Source organism: Gymnogyps californianus, chromosome 8 (genome assembly GCF_018139145.2).
Source record: "Gymnogyps californianus isolate 813 chromosome 8, ASM1813914v2, whole genome shotgun sequence".
In the NCBI taxonomy this organism is placed as follows: domain Eukaryota; kingdom Metazoa; phylum Chordata; class Aves; order Accipitriformes; family Cathartidae; genus Gymnogyps; species Gymnogyps californianus.
In genome coordinates this window covers 36,435,447-36,449,624 of record NC_059478.1, presented here as the reverse complement: position 1 = coordinate 36,449,624, position 14,178 = coordinate 36,435,447, and positions in this window count along the sequence as shown.

Genomic DNA, 14,178 nt, shown 5'->3' with positions numbered 1-14,178 from the left:
TTTGAGGTGACACAATTTTGGGGATCACGAGTCCAGGCCGTAGGGCAGAATTTCGTGCCCGGTCACCCTGGTGCGAGTGCAGACGGACCCGTCACTGCCAGCAGAGTGACTCTGGGTTTTCCTCATTACAATCACCGCGATGCACTTGGATTTCAAACCCAGCACCGAGAAGTAATTTGGTGGGTTGTGGCAGTAATGAGGGCTGCTGGCAGAAGAGCATTTAGTAGATGTATGGTTCCACTTTCTCCGTGCGATGGCTGATCTATCCGGACTGACGCGGAATGGAGGATTTCCATCAACAGGATTGCTGCTTGTTGTGCCAAGTAAGACCGTGCACTGCACAGTGCTGTGTTAAGTTAACATTGCAGAACTGCCGTTAAAGAACATAAGACAAATATTTATACAAAGCATTAAAACAATGCCAATAGTATACTGGCAATAGATGACTATTGTGAAAAAGTGCTGTGCTTTTTTTACAGCTATGGTAGACATGAGCGAGATGTGGTTGGGGCATTTGTAAATTCCAGTGCTGTGGGAAGGGTTGTCCAGGGTACTGGAAATGGTTAGGGTTTTAATCTACTGGCCGTCCTGCTTTAGACAACCATTGTTTCTAGTAGAACACATACGTAATGTTCTGTCTCACCCCTGAATCTCAACTTTTGAACTACAACAAAACCACCTTTTTGTTTATTTTTACTGACTTTGGTGGCTAGGAAATCCTGAGTGCAGTACTATATCTTGATAAGCTTAAATAGCATCCTGCATAGAGACTGTACGTTTGCGAATTCATTTTTGGTGTGAATTCGGTAATGGTATGCAATAAATCTGACCTGAATGTGACAGAAAGTAAGAGAATTCTTTATTAATGCTTTATAATGGGTTTATAGTTAAATAAATTTTATGAAAGCATAGGGGTCTCATTGTTGCCAAGCCAGCTTTCCCCATAGCAATATTTTCACATGATTAAGTTAGAGATCAGATAACCACCTTATGCAGTATATACCCAATAGCAATTTAAAAAATTCAATATCAGCTGTATTATTCTAAAGACTCATTCCATTTTCAATGCAAAACGAGTGCAAAATAAAGAGATAAACTACATATAAAATGTAAAACATGGAAAAATTTATCACTTGCAAACATAAAAGCAAAAAGGATAAAAAAAGAGAACAAAAGCAAATGGAAGCTATAAAAGAATACAGAAAAAAAGATAAATCTGCAGTGTTACCTTTTCCATATGTAGTTTAGCTGGGCTTTTATTGAGGTGCATACACTTTAGTACAGGAATATAAACATCTCTGTAATGCACTTTACTACTGCAGGCTAAATTAATTTATGCTGTGCTGAAAATTTTCAGCCCCACTAGATACAGAAGGACAGGGTGTGTTAGTCCAGGCAGCGCAGCAGTCTGAACCAGTTGATTTCCCTTCCCACCGCATAAAGGGCTGAACAGAGTAAGCGTGCAGAAGAGCTGCAGGCTGATGTGCCGGGGAGGAGGGCGATGCCGGGGCCGGGGCTGTGAGCGACCCGGAGCATCCCAGGGCTCACGCTGGCACGGCTGTGAGCGACCCGGAGCATCCCGTCCTGCAGACCGGCAGGCTGGAGCTCCTGTTTGTCGTGTTACTGGGTGGGAGCCAGGAGGAAAATCCTGAAGGCAATCAGTTCAGTCAAAAAGGTGGCTGTGGGGACTCGGTAAATCTTCACCGATCCTGTGGCAGAGGGGAGTGTGCAGGTAAGCGGGGCATCCCCAGCAGCCCACAAGCGGTTTTTTCCTGTAGCAGCACAAAAGCGAGGTGACGCACGCACGCAAGTGTTAACGAGCCTGCCCACGGTCCAAGGCGCTGCCGCTTGGCACTGAGGTGCGGTACGCACGGCCGCGTCATACAGTGGCCCTGTACCGATCCCGCAGGGCGAAGGCACAAAAACGTCGGTGAGGAGGAGTAGAACTGAGCTGCCGGCTCTCTGCCTACGGCCCGAGCAAACAGCCACGTCTCTGCCTCCCCTCTTCCCCGTGGGAGCACTACCGGGCTGCAGCGGGGAGCTGCTCCCCTCGCCGGGGTGGGGGTGTGGGGGTCCCAGCCCAGCCCTGCCCACAGGGAGCGTGGTCCCCATGCTCCGAGAGCTGGAGCTTCCACCCCGCCAGCTGTTGATGGGCGGCTGGCGTTAACGCCCTCATCTCTTGGACGTCGGAGAGCCGGAGGTGTTGCGGAGAGCTGGATGTGTTGCACAGAGCCTTGTGTTCCTTCTTAATTCATCGTAGCGAACACCTAACGGCATCTTGTTCCTGTCACCGTAGTTAAGGTCATGCCAACGATTCCATTATGAACTTGCTCTCAGGAGTTATAATTACTATATTTTGTCTGTAAAAAGTTACCCTGAGCTGACATTTTGCATACAGGGTTTTCACCCAGGCACAAATTGTTTTGTTTTCGTTCCTTTGCTAAATTGCTATTCATGTCACAAAATCGGGCCAGTGGTACAGTTCATAAACATAACAGCAGATTTTTCAACGGGCACTCTGGGTTCAACACAGCCTTTTTCTCAGGAAATAAAAAAGCTGTTTGTGGAAAAAACCCCCACCAAAACCCAAAAAACCTTTCAGAGAGAAACTGGACTCATGCATTATCCAGTGACCCTCATTTCAAAGGACATCATTATTTCTGTCCCAAAGTTACCCATTTTCTATTCACTTTTGCTCTTGGGAATTTGCTATGTCAGAAATAAAGAGTTATGAAACTGAGGCAATAGAATGAACTATTTACCCTAAAAATAAACTGCAGTATGTAAAGTTTCCTGTGTGAATAACAGATGGCATGTATTCTGCCTACTGAGTCTTTGTCACGCTGATGTAGAGCACGTCCAAGCTTTTGGCTAAGGCTGACCTTCAATCTATCAAGACCAAACTTCAAAAACAGCGGTTTGTGGGACTTTGTGTTTTTAAGCATGTCCAGAAAAAGCCATCCGTGGTGGGGCAGGTGACCAGGAGAGCCGCAGAGCCGTGCCGACAGCTCCACTTGGTCCCTTTGGCGTCTGAGACACCGCCGTGACTGCTCCTTGTTCAGGAACGTGTCGGGATGCTGGGTGAGATGTGCTGACGTGCTTCGGGCTCCGCGGGCAGGACCTGGTGTTACTGCTGTCGTTCACGTCTGCACACATTTGCATTCTCCCTGTTGAAATCGTTGAAGGAAATCTGAATTTACTTTTCCTCGAGCAGTTATATCAGATGTTGGCCTGGCAGATGGAGTAGGACAGGATCGGGCAAAATGAGGTTGGATGTATACCAAGTGCGACTCTTCCGAATGCACCAGGCTTGTACCTGTGGAAGAGGGAACAAATTTAGACCCAATTTTTTCTTGCAGGGCCCAGACACACGCTTTAAACAGGCTATCAGATCTTTTTATCCCCCCCGGCACTGAACAGGGCTCCACATGCCAGACACCATCTATGTCTTCACGGCAAGGTCACCTTTCTTGTAAATCCTTTTTGCTGCACCTGGGCATTGCATTGCGTCAGAGCACAGCGACTGTCCCCTGCCACTCCGCTGGGTTAGCAGCCCTCCTCCCGTACATTGACAGGCACAGAAAAACACCCATGGTTTTTTTTTTCTAAAAGCCGCCGTTTGAAAGGGGCGACTTCACAGGAGGACTGATAACTTCCAGTGGTGTGCAAAGGTTTTTGTCATCACTGTTAGGCCTGAAGACGTCCGTTAGTACTCGTGAATATGAGCACATTAGAAGTGAAAAAAGCTCAGTGGAACCACAATGGAAACCCAAGGGAAGCAACATGGGGCCGTATTTCAGGTGTCTTTGTTCTTTCTCTCTGGTTCTTGCAGATAGAGCTCCATGTGAGTTTTCGGGCTTACGGGATCTAAAATTGATGGATTGCTGAGGGACTGCTGTGGCTGCATTAATCCAGAGGTGACTAACTTGTTTTGTTTGTTGGCAAGCACTGATGGGCCAGAAAGGAGCCGAGTTTGGTGAGCACCGTCCAAGGCGAGCCAGCCCTTGCTCATGGGACCGGCTGACACTAATTTCACAGGTAACCTCATTCCTTTACGCACTGCTTTGAGAGCTGTGGGTCTCGTGGTGGGCTACTCTGAATTTTCAAGTTTATTTTTACTTTAACATCAGTTTAAGGTAGCTCTGAACGGGTGCTTCTTTATATGGCAGGTTTCCACAGATCAAAAAGATGACACTTGAAGCGAGGCAGGGGAACGGGACAAAGAGGAGAGCCTTTGATTTTCCCTTGACACCATTCCCTTCTCAGCACATCACAGGGTTTAATTCCTGCCATGAATATCACCTCTCGAGCCTAGATCTGTGCCTAGAAGCCCCCCCAACCTAACCTGTTCACCCGGGGTGTGCCTGCTGCCTCTTTCACATAAAACGTGGCTGTGCTTGGGAGCGAACGCTGCCTCTGTGCTGGGCTGGGTGATGGAGAGGGGAGAAGCATCCGCAGGAGCTGCGGGCAGCCTCCACGGGCAGGAAAGCTGCGGCAGGGGGACAAGGGCAAGACCGGCAGGTCATCCGGGACCGGACCTGACTTCAGGCACTGGTCAGCCTCGTGCATTGCCTCCCGCCAGCCCCGGCTCGCCGGACAGCCCGATGCCAGGGGCACGCCACCTCCGCTCCTCTCTCAGCCTGCTCCCGTGTGCTGCTGCGGGATGCCGGGGATGCAGAGCCCCGCCGGCATCCCCACAGCTCGGAGCGGGCTGCCCACCGCTCGCCTGGGCTGGCTGCAGAGTCGAGGTGCAGCGAGCCTGCGGGCTCCGACCTCCTAGCAACCCCCCCGGCATCCTAGCCCCCAAACATCAAGACACCTACTCGGGGATAGGTAATAAACTTAATATGTATGCATGAAAAACTCTGCCCGTAACAGTACCAGCTTTTCTGAAATTTACATAATGCTAAACAGTATCTTGCTCACTTACCCATGGATCTTAGTGGCTTTGTTGTCATGGATACCAGTACATACCTTGTTTTCTTTGAGAGATCTATCAAGTATGTGCATTTGGATGTTTGCTATACTTGCCTGAATGTTATAAGCATATTTTTTACACTAGTAAATAGTATTAAGCAACTGTGTAATTTATGCTGGAAGACTGAACACACTTTAGCTGAGTATTTTAACACCCTTTTTTCACCCTTGAAATTTCAAATCCAAACACCCTGCCCAAATGCTATTCTCGTCGAGACTGAGCATGACTTGCAAGAAACTGTGCTCTTTCTGTGGGATTTTACTATGAAGGACCCCGTCGTGTGCTAACCACTCTCCAACCCACGGATAGGGGAAGAAATCAAAAGCCTTGTTTTCAAGCATGAGCCGATTCCTTTCAAGATAATGTTCCAAAAGATACTCCCAGTCTAAAAAAAATCTAGCAGACTTTCTGTGTATCATAACCGCTTCACCTTTTCAGTGGAGGCAATGAAAATATTACGGGCTACAGGCACTGTGGGGAAATCTTGGAAGAAGGTCCCCCATCTCTCCCCTTCTTAAGCTGATCTCCCACATGAAGGTACCGTGCACCCGAAATGGAAGTTTTAAGTCCCAGCAATTGCAGAAAATCCAAACTCATCCCTTTTGCTTCATTACCTATTCATTAGTCCACAGTAACCTTCATGGCACCTTCATGCTTGACAACATGAAGCAAAATATCTCATTAACAGTGAGGACCAAAATTTTCTATCTTGTGTTACAATGACAGGGCTTCATTAATTTCATAAATAATATGCCAGTGCTGAAGACTTTGTATCTTTGGTCTGAAGCTGGTAAAAAACTGGGGAGGAGATCTTAGCCTCTGTCTACTGAGTCAGCAACTAAGTTGTAAACTCTCTTGTTGTCTGGTTAGTTAATTTATACCAACGAGTACAATTCAAGTAGCTCAGGCTAGCTAATGGGTGTGCTCCTATGGTTTACAATATTAAATTCAATTAAGTTTCATTTATCAGCAGCAGAGAAAGAAGACATTGAAATAATAACAAGGGAATTATAATATTATTAGTAAAGAAGTAAAATTTGTCATGATTAAAGAACAAAATTGTAATAGAATCGACTCCCTTATCTGCAATTTGTGAAGTCAGAAGTATATCAAGTAAACATGGGAGAAATATTTGAGATATGCATGCACAAACCCATACCTCTGAGAGAAAACAACATTTTCCTTAATACAGTGACTCGTTACATGCTTCAGAATTGGTTTTAAATCACACCTCAGGGCTAGACACTGAATGTGTTTTTCTTCGTGTTGCAAACAGCTGGGGTAAAGCTAAGGCCCACAAAATGAAACCAGAAAGTCTTAAACAACATGAGCTAATGTCACAGATGAGTGATTTAGGATCCTTCAAGAATCTGTAAAAGTGCAACTTAACAGAGTTCCATGGCAAGGTTCACTCTATTACTTACTACATGGGAGAGACATACAAAGGAAAATCGAGTTAGAATCGGTTCAGAATGATTTGCACAGAGATCGGAGATGCAAAAAGGTGGGGGAGATCCTCCCGTTGAGTCACGAGGTTCAGAATGGACCCCCTTGCTTTCTAAACTCCTGATGGAGCTTAGGTGCGGCTAGATCCAAACTTAGTCTCAGACCTGGTCAATGATTTATGGCTAAGAGATTCAAAGGCTAAGGACAACCTCCCATTGAGTCACGAGGTTCAGAATGGACCCCCTTGATTTCTAAACTCCTTCTCAGAGAGGAGACTAGGTGCGGCTGGATCCAGACTTAGTCCCAGATTTGGTCAACGGTTTATGGCTAAGGGAATTATATGTGCACAATCAATCCTTTATATCACCTAGTTAGGATTTCAAAGTTCAGCATGCTATTAATCACTTACCGATCTGTCCAGGCGTCTGGTGTAAGTTTGCTCTGAAGTTCGAGCCCTCGGTTTCTCGAAACAGACTCTCAGGGATCGCGTCTTACAAAAATAAATAGTTTAATAGAGTGGTACAGCAGCAGGGTTGGCTTAAGCTCGGTGCCCCTGAAGGGAAGGGAGGGGGGAGGAGAAGGAGAGGAAGGAAGGAAGGAAAAAGGGAGGATGGAAGAACCCGAACAAAGAAATCCCTGGGCAATTATACCCTTACAGACTACTCACCTGCCCCTCATGCATTCTTCACACTCTTTTTGCGTGTCTTCCACGTGCCCTTTGGTCCAACAGTGATTCTGGCCTGAGATCTTCTGACCCCTTATTGGATTCCTTCACTGTCTCAGCCAGGCCGTTCGCTATCTTGTCGAGCTGCAGGTGCTGTTGATGGTTGTGGCCTTGAAGCCTCCTTATCTTCTGATTTATGCTGGCTCTGTTTTGACTAAGCAGGTACACGTTCAGTAAACCTAAGTGAAAGTTTACAGCTTGTGGCCTAAGATTTCAGCAAATCTAGCTACTCATGCTAAGTAAGTAAAGCTAAGCAAACAGCATACCAAATCACAGAACATTATAACTTTAAGTGATTCATTCTATTTAAAACTTGCTTATTTAAGCTAAACGACTAATAACTCTTAACATTGAGAGGCGTCCCTGCTCAAGGGGAGAGTTGCCTGGCGTGCAATCCAGTTGCTGTCCAGGGAGAACTCAAACTGGGCTCATCCAGCGATCTGTCGTTGGTAACAGGTCTTGTTGCTGGAGATCACCGCCATGCAGCCACGCTGCCTAGCAGGCAGAGCTCGAAGGAGGCTCACTTAGGCTGTCATATTTATGGGATAAAGTGGTTGGCTCGTAGTCAAATTGCATGCAATGGGAGAGGTACACACGGCCTCCTTGTACCCACAACATTCACTGTGTCGCTCTGTTCCTGTGTGGGTTTCCTAGCTGTTCTTGGCCTGGCTACGGCTCAGGCTGTTACCTCCTTTGGAGCCTGTATCAAACTGCTGCTGGTTTTGGTTAAGGGGGGTCGAGTGCATCCATCACCGATAACCAAAGGGACTTACTAACTAAGGGTTAGCTCCTGAGGAAGACCATATGAAAAGAGGGGGCAATATACAAATCTCTCAGTATGGTGAGATTTTGTAGTTTTATTTTCTCTTCCAAGGTGGCAGAAATGCCAACTTTGCAAAATAGCAGAAAGACTGGAAACTGTGAAGTTTCCAAAAGCAAGAACTCTGTCCGGAAGGTTTGAGTCCCAGCCCGTGGCTGCCCACCGCCCTGCAGAGCCAAGCCCCCCGGCCCCGTCGTGCCCACGCTGCCTGCCTGCCTGGCAGCTGCCTGCGGCGGGGAGCTGGACGGCGAGCGTGACAGTGCACGACGTGAAAGCCAGCAGGTTCAGTCGCTTGCAAAGCCTCACTGCTGTAGCCAAACAGTGCTAGGATTAAGAAATACCAGTGGATCATTCTCAATGTATTGTATTGGCTGGCTGAGAAATTGATTGGCTTGACTTTGCACCGTGACTTTGAAACTGAATAAAAGCCATTCCTAACAATTCTTGGCAGAAGCAAGGTACACAAAATGCAAAAATATGTAAGTCCAGGCTAGTCACACGAAGCAAGGGAAGAGCAAAGAAAGCCAACAATCCATCTTTCTTTGCTTATACCCCAAAGTACTCCTCGGAGCCTTATCCCAAGGGTCTGCTGCTGCGTGCGAAAGCGTCAGATCAACAGAGCCAGCGCAGGCACTAACAGGACATGGTTATTCTTAGGAAACAGCATGAGTCAACTCTGTTCATTGACAAGAGGCTGATCAGGTATGGTGCAGGCAATCGTCGTAACAGCTCATCATTCCAAGCCGATGACCTCTCCTTCAGCATCCGATCACTGAGCAGAAAAGAGCCATTGCAAGACCGCTGCACGCCCCGCCGCTCTGCACCTTACGTGTTTAGGTGTGATTGCAGGGCACATCTGCAGGCTACATTACTGTAATCGGCGCAGAAACGCAGGGCTGCTCTGAACCTGGGGTTAAAATTAACATCTTGAGTACAGCTCCGTAAGATTTCAAGCATGAAGTCTGCTTCCTTAACAAGGTCCTTGATTAGCAAATTTCAAAGAGGGATCAAAACCTGAGTAAAACCCTAATATTTAAAGGAGGCTGGTGTCTTTTCTTTCTTTTGTAAAAAAAAAAAAAAGAAAAAGAGAAAGGGGAAATGTAATTCTCTTTCATTTGCGTGTGCATGAACAAATTAGTTTCAGAAGCAATTTTACAGTAATTATGACCATCTCCAATGGATTAGATTTTCAGAAATATTCACTCTAATGTCATGATGACAACTATCACATCCTGATTTTTTTATTTGATGTTCTAGCAATTTAAGGGTTCCAATAATTTGTGTGCATGAATAGACTAGAACAAAAACACATTTACAACTTATGAGTTTTGTGACACTGAAAATTTTATGGTGAAGTGATTTTGACCTTTGGAGGATATGAAAAATTCAGTGGTAACATGATCTTTATCTTCTCAGCATGGCATGTTGATATAGTCTGTCATTTCAGCTCATATTCCCTGATAATGAGCTATGTTTGATCTTTTATTTCTCATAATACTTTAAGTGTCTCATAATCATAAATTTATTTGGTAATCACTCCGATAGTACTGATACAAGAATCCATTTAGCATTTCTATGTCTGTCATACTTCCTTTCACTAGTGATACATTGTGATTTCATCAAGAGTTAAAGTACAAAGCTTTCTTGTTTCCCTGTATATGGAATTTAATGTAAATAAACTTCAGGGAAGTTTGGTGAGTTTGGGGGAATTCTGCATGAAAAGTATCTAGTGCCCTTTTTAATGGTTACTTGGTTACTCAGTGTTTGTCCATTTCGAATGGCCTTTGTGGCCAATTAATCATCTGCCTGATACTCTGCAGTAGTACACCGTTAATATATGGATATTTGTGGAATATCCTTTGAGAAAATTGTATCTGCCTTTAAGAGTTTTGGGTTTTTTTTCCCCGGAGTAGCTCAGCCTTGTTTTAATTTTGGTGTCCATTGAGAACGTACAGAAGTTTTCAGCTGACTAAGAACAACACACCAAACCCCAGTCAGACGACTTTTGACAAAGGGCAGCCCCCAGCCCTATGGCATTTACATTTTAATTCAAAGGCAGGCAAGACAGTCTTTCTGATGATGTAATTTTGAAACCGATGTCCGATTTTAGGCAGGCTTGCTTTTCTTCTCGTGCTGCACATCTGAGTTGTGACAAACCACAGCCTGGGGATGTTTTCTGCGTGACTGGTGCCTCTGACTTCATTTCCCATTCCGGAGCCTGAGCTGGTCGTGTGATTCGTGGTTGTGATGACATGCTGCAGATCATACGGCGACGTGTGCTGTTGAGGAATAGTCAGTATTGCTGAGGCTGATGTCAGTATTGTGCTTAATTCTTCAGATCATTTAAACACCGCTGGGGCTTCTCAGGGGACAGGCGGTCAGAGATGTTATTGTCCTTTCCCTGTACCTGGTGTTTAGTCTGAGAAGCCCCTCTCAGATAGCTGGTGTGAACTCAAGGACCTTCAGGTTACGTCCCTGAGCGCTCTCGGATCCCTCATTGAGGTCAATGGGAAGGGAAAGCATCCACTGGCCACGGGTGATGGGCATCGCCCGGGCACTCTGGCGATTCGGGACAGCTCTGCGGAGCCGGCAGTGGGGTGACAGCAGACTGAAACAAAGCCCAAGAAATAAATGATAATTGAGGTCACCAAAAATGGATCCCTTGGTTGGTATTTTTGACTTGGTAACAGGCGAGCCCTTGGCTCACCTTTCGGCGAGTGGTTCACGTCATGTGCATGTGGAGGAGCAACTCCTGCTTCACCGGGGCTTCAGCTGCTCGCCCGGCCATCGCGTGCGGGGGGGTCAGCGTAGCTGGTGAGCACGCAGTTCCTCGCAGCTCCCTGTCCTTGCTGCACGAGCTGACAGTACACGAAAACAGTGCCAGCCCGTTGGAGCTGCTGCTTCCTGGGATGATGCTTCATGCAGTTTGCGTGGAGAGCGGCTGAGTCAACAATTATAAATGATCCATTTCTTTTTCCGTGCGATATCATCCATCACTAGACACTGCTAAGTGAGTCTAGTAACATTAAAACCATGTTTAATAAAGCCAACATTTCAATACCACTTATGATAGGGTCAGCAGTTGCCTAATGCAATTAATCATTCGTTTACTGAGCAAGTGAAGGGATTGGAGAACAAGAGAAAACACCACAAGTAAGAGGAAGAACATTCACACAAAATAAAAAGTAGTCATTATACAATTAATGACCATTTACCTCTGATTTCTCCTCCTCAAATACCTCCTGAAGCTTTTCAGGATTATCTGGCAGGATAAAGCAAGTAGAATAAGAAGATACACCCTCAGATTGTAATGAGGATATTTTCCCAGGAGAAGCAAGTCAGTAACTTAACATTGTCAAAAACCGGAGCACATCTATTGTGTCTCCTTTACAAAACCGGAGGAAGAAAACGGTCAGGAAGACAAAGATGGATGAGTGGTTTGTTCTTGTGCCGGAGACTCTTCCAAAGCCTTTCTGAATCAATGGATGTGCATCATACGCTTGCACGCGCGTGTGTGCATGTGCGTGTTCGTGCACAATTGTGTGTGTGTGCGAGGGCGTGTCGGGGGGACTCAGTGGCTTCTATAGGATTTCTCTGAGCCCTACTATATTTCTGTGCCATCAACACAATCATTGCCTGTTTTGAACTGAATTGCCAATGACCAATAATCTGATTTCTGGCTATTTGTAGTGTGACAGGAAGCAAAAGACTTCTCTGCAAATTTGCCAGCAAAAATCTGGGTGGCAAGCTGCCCTCTCTGCAAAAGCCCCGGGCAGGCACTGGAGGTTAAGGGTCCCATGCCAGAACTGCAGCAGCCTTTTTTGCTTCACTTGACTAAAGCAAAATCCTTTCTCCTTGCTGTGCCTCACTCTGCACGCCTGCAAAGTAACGAGAGCAACGCTTACTGCCAAAGGAAGATTCAGAAGTTAAACTCAGGACCATATCAAAGGTTGCTGAGATATTTGGGCTGCGGTTACTATCGGAATAGAAAGACGTTTTTAATTCATGGGCTGCTTAATTTAGAGTACGCAGACCATATATGTTAAAAGTTTTGCTGTGAAAGATGCTCTGTTTAGCATGTATCAAAGAACAGCCACTGCAGCCAGACTCATTCACAAAAGGCAGCGCGCTCTTACTACAGATGAGCGTTTCTGCGTATCCCAGGAATACTTTCATTTATATGCATCTGATAACCCAGTGAAGGGAAAATGGGAATGAGTTGGCAGGTGGCCTTTCGAATAAAAGGGCACATGGTAAACTATCTGTTTGCTGCTTTCTCACCCTGGAATACTAAAGGCGTCACACAGTATGCATATTCCTTTCCATTTCCCCTCTGTTCTGTCCTTTTTATTGTTCACATTCCAAAAATTAAATATAATTTTAAAAGACATAGATGAGTAAGATGCATTTGGGCTTGTTTACTGCATTTGCAGCATGTAAGTTCTGCTGTTTATCCTAATGGTCCATATCAAAATACAATGAGGATTACAGCATTAGACTTCATGCCTTTGTAAAACATACAAATTAGAATGAGTTTTTCCTCTGTAAGCAGGATGTGAAAACAAAATTAGTGCTACTTGCTGAAGCAATTACCTCCAGGTACCGTCTCTTCCTAACCAGCAACAAGCTGGTGCCAAACATAGCGTTTCCTTTAAATTTAAACACACCCGCTGATCTTGCAAGCAGCAATACCTAGGCATGAAAAACCATCGGGCATCAACATTAATATTTTAAACAATTAACTATTTAGTTATTTACAGTGACTCAAAGTGAAGCTATCACACCGATACTTCAGTTGTTTGCATTCCTCAGGCTTACGGCTGCACGCGGAGATGTCATCTTCTGGGGGGGAAAAGCCACCTAAAAAACCGGAGTTTCTCGCTGGGTTTGTACTGCACTACCTCCACAGCAACTGAGTCCTCATGGTGAAATTAAGCGCTGGTCCTTGTTAATATCCTCTACCCAGATCTTCTGAGGACTTTTTTGCACAGAGTAAGGCCAAAATATAGCAAAATAGTAATTTTCTTTGGCATCCCATTCTCCTGTTCGTGCATACAATGACTCCCATAGCTGACCTGAGCAAATAATTATAACTTCTCTGTTTGAATTTGTTGTAGTTACGACAAATTTTAACTGTTCAGTTTGAAATGTTCTTAGTGTCTACATTTTACTAAATATTTTCAGCTTTTAGGCAGAAACAGATAAATATCTGGATCTTTAAAGAAGTGCACACACACATCGTGAGCATGCAATTAGACTAAATTAATCACCAGCTGACTTCTGATCACCACCGCACTGGAAGTAAACCAGGGTAACTGCTGAAATTGGTGGAATTGTTTTGTATTTTAGTAACATAAAAGAGATGTGAGTTGAACTTGTGTTTTTTGTTGTCTGAAATATTAGTGAACTTCAGGTAATTACTGATCACGAGCCCACCGTCAGTGGGAGTCTGGTCAGAGCTAGAAACGAGGGATCTGAGCTACAGCAAGGAATCGATAAAAAATGGAAGAAATGAAATCATTAATTGATGGTTAGGGCTCCTCTTGCACGAACAGTTGATATTCATTCGCTAATCAGGTCTCTGATAGCAGAGGGGGCTCGTTGTGGGGGAGAAGGAGGATCGTGAGCGTGGGATTAGACAGGGAGGAACCGAATATCGGCCCTGACGGCTCCGAAGCCGGCGATTGCAGTAGCGGTTCTGTAGTCAATGAAAGAAAACGTGACAAGTTTAGCGTCTGCATGCTGCAGCAGCGGCACACTAAGGTGGATTGCTGGTTTCGGGCTTGATGCAATTATAGGGAGCTGGTAACTCTGGGAAAAAGGCTCATTTATCAGAGCGTTGTTTTGTTTTTTGCTTTTGCCAGGGTATAGAAAGTTTAGTCAAAGCACCTGTCCTGTGGGAAGCCGTTGCCTCTTTTCCTTCTTTGTCTTGGCTCAAGATGATCCGCCTGGGATGCGCCAGGACCCAGGCCTGCCTTGCTCCCGTGCCCCGGGGTGAGCAGCACCGGCGGGTGCTGGGGCGGGAGAGGTGAGCGCCACGCTGCTCCGGCCACCCCAGAAACTGCCCCTGCCCCTCTCAGGTAACACGAAACAGATTTCTCCTCCACGGGCTTCCCCGCGTAGGCTTTTGACATCCAGGTGATACCCACGCTGCAGAAGTGCAGGGCAGCAGCGTGGAGGCGGCGTGCCGGGCAGGGGAGAGGATTCCTG